We start from the raw sequence: 12,454 nt of genomic DNA, 5'->3' as shown, positions 1-12,454 counted from the left end.
TTCGTCCCCAGGCAAGCATTCTGTTTCTATCTTGGTCTTGCCCTGCACACTCAGTTTTGGTATTTTAAAGGATTTGCTAATAATGTTCCTTTAGAATCATTTTGTGGATCTGTCTTTCCCTTCCTTCTTTGCTTTGTGATGGTTGTCTGGCATCTTTTTTTACTCCCTGGCTGGTTATTCACAAACCAGAGGAACAGTCCTCATGTACATCAAGCTTACCTCTCAAATCCCCAGGTGCTAAGCCTTCTCATGGAGAAGAACAAACTTGACTGCTAGCCCATTCTGCAGCAGAATTCTGAGAGCTAGGGCAGGCTCTGTTACAGGTCGGGCGAATTGGCCTGATTAAAAACCATTTGAGGTAGGGAATGGGGCTCATACCTGAATCCCAGCACTTTGGGACACTGAGGCCAGGAGTTCAAGACCAGCCTGGTCAATATAGCGAGACCCTATCTCTACCAAAAAAAAAAAAAAAAAAAAATTTGAGTACTCCGAATAAATGTATCAGTAAAAGGAAAGCCACAGTAATTCAAAGTCATGGTTTATATACCTATTTCACATAAGATGCCACTGTATCTTCTCCTACAATTAATAAGTTGTCTTTTTAGTACAATTCAGGTCTCTTTGCTTTTGGGTCTTAGAAGCCTAATTTTCTAGGCTCTGGCTATCTTTGACTACTAATAATATCATAAAACTATGATAATGATAATAACTCTTATTTATAAGAGTTGATATCAGGCACTGGTGTAAGGGCTTTCCTTACGTTACTGAATCTAATCCTTACATAAGATCAGTGTAGTCAACATGATTAGTATCATCTTGAGGCTACACATGAGGGAATCAGAGCTTAGAACATCTGAGAAAATCCAGTGACGATAGAGTTTGGATTCAAATTGACATCATTCTGATTACAGAGCTGATTCTTAGCCATGTCGTATTCTAAGTGACGTTGAGATGACACGCATGATCTCATTCAATCATGTGGCTTTAAAATCCATCTATATGATGGGTGAGCCTCAAATTTATATCTCTAACTTAAACCCTCCCCAGGCTTGGGGATGCAACTGCCTGCTATCATTGTCAGTTGAATTTCTTTCTTTCTTTTTTTTGAGATGGAGTCCCACTCTGTCACCCAGGCTGGAGTGTAGTGGCACGATCTTGGCTCACTGCAACCTCTGCCTCCTGGGCTCAAGCAATTCTTCCACCTCAGCCTCCCGAGTAGCTGGGACTACAGGTGTCTGCCGCCACACCCGGATAATTTTTGTATTTTTAATAGAGGTGGGGTTTTGCCATGTTGGCCAGGCTGGACTTGAACTCCTGACTTCAGGTGATCCCCCGCCTCAGCCTCCCAAAGTGCTGGGATTACAGGCGCCCAGCCCCTCAGTTGAATTTATAACAGGCACCTCACACCTAAGCTGACCTAACAAGCTTGTTCTTGCCCCCTTACTCTCCCTGCTCCCTCAGTAAATTTGTCTCCATTCAGTTACTCAGGCCTAGATGAAGGAGTCACCCTTGACTCCTCTCTTTCACAGCCCACATGGACACCATCAGCAAATCCAGTGGGATGCCTGTATTCAGAATCCATCCACTCCTTCCCTCCTCCACTATTACTGCTCCTCTACTGTCTGTTTTCAACACAGATGTCAGAGTGAGTCAGCTTTTGTCACTTCCTTGCTCAAAATCTTATCTCATTCAGAGAGTTCCAGTTAGTAAGTTATCATCTTTCAGCTCCAAAGCCTTACTTCAGTACTTGATTCTATGCTGGGCCGCTGAACACTGCATTTCTCCTTTGTTGGGCTCCTTGTTGGGCTCAGCCAGTAGGGGGTGCTAGAGAGGCTCTTACCCTTTCCCATGGGTATCCTGTCTGCCTGTGGCTCCTGTGTGTAGCACCCCAGTACTGCTGCTTCACCTTGGCAGCAGCAGTTTCTTCCTGTAGCAGCTGTTCAATCTACGTTGCAATTTTTCCTACACTCAAGAACCAGCCTCATTGTGCCTTTTTAGGGCCACAGCACTGGCTGCCATTGCCCCGTCTTTGAGGTTTGGGTTCCAGCCACATGGGACTGTTTTCTAAGCTTCTAAATTTTAATAATCCAACACCCCTCTTTTTCTTCTGCCAGCCCCAGGGGTGGAGCTTCCTGAACTTGTTATACCAAACACACCTTAGAGTTGTCTTTTTACTCTTTCAGTTACCTGGTTAAGACTTTATTCCTAGAAAATTATTCTTTATATTAAATTAGCTCTGTTAAAATAACTGGTGTGGCTTCTGTCTCCTGGTTAGGCCCTGAGTAATGTGCTGAGTTAAAGGTGAAGTCCTTAAAATGGTTTGCAAGGTTGCAAGTGATCTGGCTTCTGGCCACCTCTCCTGTCTTAGCTCCTTCCGCTGTCACCGTCATTCCTCACTCTTTTTGGCCCCTTGCTGTTCTGTAAACACACCAGTCCCTCTCCTGCCTCACAATCTTGGCCCTTTCTGATCCCTTTGCCTGAAAAACCCTGCCCTACAATTCTACATGGCCTCTCTTTCACCTGCTTGGGTCTTCCTGAGATGTTACCTCTTCAGTGAGACCTTCCCTGACTGCGCCACATAATCCACATCCCCCACCCACCCCCCATCCCCACCCCTGCCTGGATGATTTCTGTCCTTCTTAATCTGCCTTGTTTTTTCCATAGCACCTATCGCCATCTGATAGTCTATTTATTCATAGATTATTTGTTAATTACTGTGTCCCCCTAACTAGAAGATAAACACCCCAACAAGGCAGAACCTTTCCTACTTTAGTGATTGCTACATCCCAGACTTTATAACAGTATCTAGTACATATAAATGCTAGAAAAGTATTTGTTGAGTGAATAGTAAAATTGAAGTTCTGGATTGTCAGTATTAAGACTGTCCTAGGCCCGGTGCTAGAGGGGGAATCCTAAAGAGGACGCTGGCCTTAGAGGAAAATGGTAATCATACTTTCCACACCACACGTCAGGGAGAGCAGATGGCAGTGTCAGCCCACAGTTTGCATGAGTTTGGGGTGTACTTTTGAAGACTGAGTAATGTCTTTTCTCTCCCTTCTCCAAATTGCTATTGTTAGATCTGAAAAAACCTGTAATAAAATTTGGAAGCTACTGAGTTTATGGCATCTCAACTTGACCCTCCATTTCCACCCCGAATGGCTTTTGAACTGACATTGAATTGGCCTTATTAAATACCATCCTGAGAACTTTACAGAACATTTTAAGTGATGCCGAGCTCCCATGAGCTTCAATCATAATGGAAGAGCTTGGGACCGTTGGCTGTTGGCTTTTTGTTGTCATCTGTGTGGGGACTGTCTGTGAGGGAGTGTCTGCTGGGTGAAGTGCCACACCTCGCTTCCAAGACGGGGCCTAGCTCGCTAATCCAAGAGGGCTAGCAACATTTGCAAACCAGGAAGAGGTAAGAGAGGAATTTCTTAACAGTAGCAGTTACTGGAGACCTAACTTCTGAGGGTTGCAGGTTGAATTGTCCCTAATTCTTGGGGATGACAGGTTCCACCCTGCCCTGCCGGATTGTGGGTAAGCTCCCTGAATTACAGTGGCAGCTGTTGGGTTCCCACTGCTGCGACTCATCTGTTCAGTCTTGTTGGCCTTGAATCTCAGCCACCCGAGTTTCAGAAGGTGGTGAGCTGGCCAGTGTTCTTGGCCCCAGAACACAGGTGTGATTGTGCCATGTTAAATGCGAGTAGCAATTATGGCTGCTGATTTGAAAGGAGGCTGAACACGCTGGCTTTCATCGGGTCAGCTTTGCTTGGCCACATGCGACTTTCCACTTAGGAAAATGAGGGCTGAATTCTTGATCCAGACAGGCTCTTTCAAGGTGTTGCGTTTCTGCTCTCAGATAAGACAACCCTGTGAATTGGGTGCTGTCTGCACTGTCACTGAACTTGGTGCTCTGTGAAAGGAGATTCTTTTTTCTTTTGAGATGAAGTCTTGCTCTGTCGCCCAAGCTGGAGTGCAGTGGCGCGATCTTGGCTCACTGCAACCTCCACCTCCCAGGTTCAAGTGATTCTCCTGCCTCAGCCTCCGAAGTAGCTGGGGCTACAAGCACGTGCCACCATGCCTGGCTAATTTTTTGTATTTTTAGTAGAGGTGGGGTTTCACTATGTTGGCCAGGCTGGTCTCGAACTCCTGACCTCATGATCCGCCCGCCTCAGCCTCGCAAAGTGCTGGGATTACAGGTGTGAGCCACCGTGCCCGGCTGAAAGGAGATTCTTAAATACACAAAATCCTTCGCTCCAAGGGTTTAGATTTTTTGCTCAGTTTTAGCTCCAGACTTTGCTCAGTTTAGAGCTACTAGGGCCTTAGTTTACTGTGCCATATTTGAAACTAAAAGTCTGAATTATGCTTTATTTTTTGCATGTATTATAGATAGCACATAATGAATAAGCACCCTCAAAATACCTAGCATCATGTTAGGGAAACACAATGCTGAAGCCTTGGTTGTTGTCCTCAGGAAACTCTCACTGTATTTACAGTCCAAAAGGAGGTCCAATAAAACAAAACTATATATAAGCATTATAAGCATTAAAATATCTATAGAAAGTCAGAGGAGAAACAGGTAGTTGTGGATCTGTGTTTGTTGGAGAAGGCTTGATTGGAATGTGAAGTGGCCTTGAGGAAAGAGTGCAGATTTCGATTAATTGGGAGAAGGAGAAAGGCCAGTAAGGCCAGGGGGGCTTGAACAAGGTTTGGTGGCAAGAATCTGTGTAGCGTCCACGGTGCTCTGCAAGTGGATGAGCTCTCTCCAAGGGAGTCATTAGGAGGGAGATGAGCAGATGGGAAGGACAAAGCATTGGAGGACACCCAATTGGGTTGGGTAGACAGGATATGTGCATAGAAAGAGATGAGCCAGACTGTTGTTTGTGCAATTTAAAATATGAAAGAAGAAAAGGAAAAAAAAAGATAAGGGATATTTGGCAATGTACCTTCAAAGCCAAATGAAGGTTACAAATAAGAAGTGCTTCAGGACCTCAGCAGAGGAAGGAAACACCCAGGACGGGATTTGTAGAGGAGTGTTGAGGGGGAATAGGTCTTAAGACAAGGGAGAGGAAGGGGGAGAGGCAGGAGAAAGGGATGCATGCAGATAAAGGGGGCCTCAGAGCAAAGTTTACTCTAGAAGGGCTCTGGCTATTCGGTAAAGGAGGAGAAGGGTATTCAACCAGGACTGGGGCTGAAGACAAGGTGAGAAGGTCTTTAACTGTTGTTCTGGGGAAGGAGTCAGGGAGTGGATGAAGGACAAATATCAGGTTACTAAGTATCTGTCAGGGCCAAGCCGTATTTGGATGGCAGAAGCCACTGGTGGGCCAGGTCTAGGGGTCACAAGCCCTTCTCTAGGTGTGTTTGTAATTCAAGCAGTCAGGAGTGGGTGTAGGTGGGGCTGGCTCAAAGAGGGCCTGGGAAAATGAAGTCTTGGTTGCTGATGAAGGCAGCATTTATACAGCTGAATACAAGGTCTGCCAGACTTCAGAGAGGATTCTTGGGAAATTGGAGGAGAGCTGCTGTGTTAGGTGTGGAGGTGGAGCTGGTCTCGTGCTGATGAAGTCCTGGGAAGACCTTGATTGGCCAACACAGAAATGAGCTGAGGAAAAGAAATAAGGGAAGTTGGAAGGAGAGTATTTGAGAAGAAAGCAGAATATTAAGTACTTTCTTTGATACTTCTTTATATACAGGAAGCTAGGTTGTCAGCAGTAGCAAGAATAACATGACAATGATGAGATAGCTAACTTAGAAGATCTTGGAACAAACCATTTTCCAAGTACCTCTGGGTTTTCTTTGTTCTCTATCCAAACTCATATTATTAAACACCCTTTGGTTAATATTCTGATCGATTTTATAGAGGTCAAAAGAACAGGGATTAGGCTTTGTTTGGAAACTCAGCTCCCTCATTTTTTCCTAACTCATTAAATGAGTCCAAGTAGGAAACAAGTGCAGATATATTTGGGAGATACTAAAGAGACCTTGGGCAAATTACCTAATCTTTCACCCTTGGTTTTCTCATCTGATGACAGTGCCTTTCTGATGGAGCCGTTGTGAAGGTAAACATTAGGTTCCAACACATGGGAACTATAGTTGTGTTAAAATGAGAATTTCCCAGGAGTTCGTGTATTTCATTGTGAGGTGCTATTCAGCTCTGTCTATTTCCCTCACATCTGTCCTTTCTTTTTCTCATCCCCCACTCACTTAGTAAACATGTCTGCTTGGACCAATGATTGGGAGTATGGCGTGCTGAGCCCTGGTAACTGGAAGTAAGCCAGCATTTTCAACAAGTTGCTAATTATACCACTTTTAAACACAATAAGAGAAGAAGGAATGAACCCCATGAGTTGGGGCCACTTGGCAAGTCCCGATGGTCTTAGCCCAGTCAGGATGTTTCTTAGACTCACATCAGCCTTGATGACGATCTCCTCCCACATCGACTGAGTCAGGGGTCGCTGTGTGCTGAGTAATGCAGTCCTTTGCTGGGCGGGAAGTGGGCAGCACTCTGAAGGGACATGAGAGTGGATGACGGTGAAGCTGTGGGAAACTGCGGGGGAGCTGCACACGCCTGATGCCTGTGTCAAAGCCACGCAGTCTCTGAGTCGTGTTCCCAAGCACAACTCACATCTGTGAAGTACCTCAGGGAAAATTAAATGAGTCCAAGTAGGAAACAAGTTCAGATATATTTGGAAGATATTAAAGGAAAAAAAAATTCTCCAAGAGGCCTGATCTCACCTTTCACTTTTTATATACAACATTTTCCTTCTCTGGTTACATCTTTTCTTGAGGTGTATTAGCAACACTTTGTTCATTTGACAGCCATGATATTTCTTCTTTAGTATTGTATGTAGGGTGAAGTTCAAGTTCCTAGTTTCTTGACAAGTTCCAATTCCTTGGCATAGGGCATAGAGGTCTGGCCAGGACTTTGTTTTCTCTAATTTAATTTGTCTAAAACACAAGGAAAGACTTTGTGGGCTGAGGCCGAGAAGTCGCTTCATATTTGCTTGAATCTTTTGGCCTTACTTCACTGGCAGAGTCTTTGAAAGAACACAGGTTTACTTAAAAAATAATCTTAATTTAAGCCTTTCCATTGTGTGAATTTGACAAAGAAACTTGCCTTATCTGGGTTGTCCCCCATTTCTTTGCTTCTATGAGGAACCCTGGAGACTTCCTGACTTTAAAAAGCAACCAAAATGAATGTTAAGTTTTGGCATGTAAAAGTTCTTTGGTATACATTTTGCCAGACACGGATGTTGCAAAACTGTTTACTGAGGTATAATTTTGGTGCTTCTATGTAGGAAGGGGAGGAAAAGGGTTATTTATTAAAAGTTCGATATAGGCATCTCTTGCTATTTGACCTCTTGCCATCCAGAGTCTTTCCCTCAGAACTCAGGAGGCAAGTGGATTCAGATAAACTCAGCACTCTCTGAAATTTCAATTTTTGTTTTCTGAAACTCAGGAGCCAAATAGATTTTTTCCTCTCCAAACCCATTGCCCAAACACTCACCATCAGAACTTAGGAATCAACTAAGTTTGGATAACAAGACATACTTTTCCGTTCTTCGTGTTTATTAGAACCCACTCAGTGCTTGTAGAATATTAGGAAAAGTACAGAAAAGAGTAAAGATAACAAAAATGACTCATTGTCAGAGGTATAATTCCAAACGCTAATTTTCTGGTAATGGTTTATGTCAGGGAGTGAGGAATATACTCCCTTTGTCTCTTCCACATCCTCCTCACCCTCCCCAACTCAGAAACATTCAGAATCCATGGAAATTTCAAAAAGTAGTTGGTCAGTAGCCATGAATGTTGGTTGGGATGCCTGTTTCTGTCTGGCCAGCATGTACTATCTGCATTGAGGGCTTTGTGTTGCCAGCCTTCTGCACTTGAATTTGGATTCGGCCGCCAAGCCTTCTCTTGGTGGCCAGCTTCCTGCAGGTCTTCCCAGGCAGTGGGGGATAGTCTACTAGCATGGTTTTTCAGGGTGACGTTTGAAGCCACAGGATCCGTGAAAGTGTGTGATCAGTCATTGACAGTGTCTCATCTCCCTACTGATAGACAAGGATAAAAATGCCTGGTTGAAATACTGCTTGAAATCTAAGCATAAGGAAGGTCAGAAATGAAAATGATGCAGAACTGATGGCACACGTTGACTTAAAAAAAAAAACCACATTTTCCTTCAAGTTTTCAAAAAGTAAGCGCCACTGCTATCTTGTGTCCACTGAGTGTGTGAGCAAAACAAAGGCAGATGCAGTTGATTAAGTCCAAGGCTTCTTAATGCAACACTGCCATGGCCAGTTTCCCTACTGCACTTATTTTCTCTAAATAAGCTTCCTCAGTTTCTTCTTCATTGCTTCTTGGGAATGCAGCCACAAGGAAAGAGGCAGGAGGGAATGGAGACGCCAGTCAAATGTGAGGTAATGTAGCTGGGGTGCAAAGGCAGCTCTCAATCCAATATGTCTGCCTGCTTCCTGCTTCTGACCACAAATGTTCATCCTGGCTATGATTCTCTCCAAAGCAGCTCTGTTTGCAAACATTTCTCTCATCTGGCATTTTGCAAATGACATCAATTCTGACAGTTGCTTCGTTCCTGGCTAAGGCTCAGGTCATCATTTGGTATCTATAAGGGAATTCGAAAACGTTGCCTCTTCAGAGTTGATGAACCTTCTGGGCAAGGAGGGCAGATAGCACCCACATGTGAAGAAGAGGCAGCTCCCTCCAGTCGGATGTGGCTCTGCTCAAGGCTGAAAGAGGACTTGGCTTCAGATCCTACTTGTGCCCTTTTGCAGTTTATGGACTGCACAGTCATACAGGGCAGACCAGTTAGGGTAACTGAGCACTTGAAAGAAGACATTCTGGATGAAATTCTGGTGGTGCATAGACACCTGTCTTGCATGGAGCTCTGAGCACCCTGCTGCACTCTCACGATTCCTCTGCACTCAGAGCAGAATGTTGGCATCATAGACAAGCAAACAGAAGCCCAATGAGAGAAATTACTTACCTGGAAGACCATGTACATCAGCGGCCCTGCCAAGACCAGATCCCTGGTCTTTTAACTGTTCTATAAATTGCCAGTAGAACTTGACTGAGATTTAATTTAGTTTTCAACCCTTGGCAAACTGGATACCATGTGTTTGTGTAGGCTCGTGCCATTTAAAAGGTTCTTGGAGTTTAGGTCTTGCATGTAATTTGCTACATTAGCTCTGGGCAAAAATATTTGCTTTTTGGTCCTTTGTGGTTTAAGTTCCTTCTCAGCATTGACCTGGCATGTTAGAGAGAGCTGCACTGTGGAGCGCAGCAGGGGGTGGAGAGTTTAGGGAGAGTGAGTGCAGTAATGCTTATTAGTGATGGCAGCTTTTCAGACTGTGGGAGCTCACATGAGATTTTCCCAGTTAGGTTGTTTGTTTATGTATTTGGATTATGACACAATTCAGATTAGAAAGCTGATGCAGATCAAATGAAGCCTTTTAGATTTGGATTAAGCTTGGGAAATTTTTTTCTCCTAAGATATTAGATTAAGAGTATCACGATGATTTTGTCATTGTTGTTCAAAGTGACCGTCATACTATTGTAATTGTTCCAACACCTCCAGGTTTGGCCATCTTTGACATGAATAGACCCAGGATGGGTTATTTCAATCAAAAATTCAGGGGCCGGGCATGGTGTCTCACGCCTGTAATCCCAGCACTTTGGGAGGCTGAGGCAGGCAGACCATGGTTTGAGACCAGCCTGACCAACATGGTGAAACCCTGTCTCTCTTAAAAATACAAAAATTAGCTAGGTGTGGTGGCATGTGTCTGTAATCCCAGCTACTAGGGAGGCTGAGGCAGGAGAACCGCTTGAGCTCGGGAGACAGAGGTTGCAGTGAGCCAAGATCGCAGCACGGCACTCCAGCCTGGGTGACAGAGCAAGACTCCATCTTGAAAAAGAAAGAGTGGCTGTCTTCTTGGATTCTCTAGAAGGTTAATCACTTCAGCATTAGAGAATGGATCACCTACTAATTATATCGAATCACTATATATTCTTTTGGGATGATAAATAAGAGGCAGATATTATGCTCCCATTTTACAAGAGAGACGACTGAGGCACAGGAAAAGGAAGTAACTGGTTGAGTCATATGACAAATCTCGAAGCAGTACCATTCTGGGGATAGCCTATGAGGATAAATTCTACACCTATACTAATTTTCAGCAGTGTACTCTCTCTGTCTGTCTCTTGCTCTCTCTTTCTCTCTCGCTCTTTAAAGCTAAGGCTAATACTTTTGTCTTGGAAGACTGTGAAGCTCTTTTTTCCCTGTCCTGCCCCATTGCCAACCTCTTAGTTGAATTTTCAATCCTAGTGTATATGCACTGGAATGACACTATGGGAGGTTTAGTTTCTAAAGTCAGCATGGAAGGTGAGAATCTATTATATTTTTTAAAATTCACTCTTGAGAAGTCTTAATTTGCCCATTTTGTGCAGCTTGCATAGTTTACTCTATTGTTATACACAAAAACATACCATAGTCAAGACTATGTAAGGAGTATGTAATTTTCCAGTGCCATATCCTTAAACATTAGTATCTTGACAAGAGGCTCTGAGAGATAAGCAGGAACAAAAATTGATTCAGGGCAGGATAGATTCACATCTCACATCTCCTGCTCACTCCGGTACATTTGCCCACTAAGTGAAATGGTTGGTAGAATCGCCACATAACTGGGAAATTTCTTCCCTCGCCTCTCTCTCCTTATGCTGACCCTGTGTGCTTCTATTTTTCTCTCTGCAATAGACATAGTTAAATTTGTGTAAGTTAAATATGCATGTGGTGTCATTTTACTGTATGTTTCACAAATGACAGCTGTAAGTCAATGAATGTCGTTGTGAAATATAAGAAAAGGAAAAGAAAAAAGGAAGCTTATTTTTCAGTACTCAGCAGGAAAACACACTGTTGGACTTTATGTTTCTTTTGGAATATGGGTTTACTGTTAAAGCTAAATTAATAGTTTACGTGGTAAGCCAATGAGATCAATGTCCTTTTGGAAAAACAAGGCTAATATTCTAGTCTGGGATGCACTAAGCCAGAAAAGCATGAGTTACAAGTAAGTTTAACACATTAAAAAGCATCTTGGGGAGAATTCTTGAATTTACACAACTGAGTATATATAACAGAGTCTTTACATCTAAACCCCATTTTATCAGGCCAGGCCATTTGTCAGCACATCTCTTCTTAGTTACCCCCAAGGCATCCATACTTTACAGCAAGGGGTGATGGCAGCAGCTGGGGGCGGGAACTTCAAAGAAGTACCAGACCAGTAGGCCCCGTGTGGTGGCTTACGCCTGTAATCCCAGCACTTTGGGAGGCTGAGGCCGGTGGATCACATGAGGTCAGGAGTTCGAGACCAGCTTGGCCAACGTGGTGAAACCCCATCTCTACTGAAAATACAAAAATTAGCCTGGCGTGGTGGCACATGTCTGTAATTCCAGCTACTTGGGAGGCTGAGGCAGGAGAATTGCTGGAACCTGGGAGGCAGAGGTTGCAGTGAGGCAAGATTGTCCCACTGCACTCCAGCCGGGGCGTCAAAGTGAGACTTTGTCTCAAAAAAAAAAAAAAAAAATCCCATTCTGGAAAAAAATCCTCTCTGAAGCTACCACCAACACCATCTGGGTTGGTTAGTTGTTTATTTTCTCTCTGAGCTTTTTCTGATTTCCCCTGCTGTTTTTTACTTCATGAAGCTAACCCCTGTAGACCCTATTTCCAAACGATCTTGCCAGGGGTTTTACAGCTGGGTTTGGCCATGAGAGTCGTAGGAAGGTAGGAGAATGGGAGAAGCCAAGGTGTTTATCCGTCTTGTTTCCTGCTTGGGAGAGTGTATTTGTGGGTAGCTGAGTCTCATCTGTTCTAGCTGTTATGGAACAATCCCTCCTGCTGGACCAGCCCAGATGTGGGCGTGGGTAACATCACCTCCTGCCTTTATTTCCTCAGTCCTAGAAGGGGTTGTGACTTGTTGACATTGTCAATCTATGGGCTGCCTTACAATCTCATTTGGGTTTTGTGTGTGTTTAAAAAGTTAAAATTGACAAATAAAAATCATATGTATTTATGGCATACAACATAATGTTTTAATATTTGTATGCATTGTGGAATGGCTAAATCAAGCTAATTAACGTATGCATTACCTCACACACTTATCTTTTTTTGATACCTTTGCTGCAAGAGCCCCATATTAAATTTTCTTGGTTGAGCTAGCTGATGTGGACTATGTTTTGTTGTTGCTGTTTGTTTTTGCCAGACCCTGACTAATGCCCATTCATGTTCCAGCCTCCATTGTGGATCTTGTTCTTGGCCTGATGGATTTTCCCCTAGGTCTGACCTCACATTTAACCAACCTTTGCTCCTCATGTACATCCTTCTATTGTTTCCTGGACTCAACTTTGATGCTTGGATCCCACTTGTTCTCTCAGTGGCTTTGATGCTTCA

The sequence above is a fragment of the Pongo abelii genome, chromosome 5 (genome assembly GCF_028885655.2).
Source record: "Pongo abelii isolate AG06213 chromosome 5, NHGRI_mPonAbe1-v2.0_pri, whole genome shotgun sequence".
NCBI classification, from domain to species: Eukaryota; Metazoa; Chordata; class Mammalia; order Primates; family Hominidae; genus Pongo; species Pongo abelii.
The sequence above is the reverse complement of the archived record's forward strand: the minus strand, read 5'-3'. Positions refer to the sequence as shown.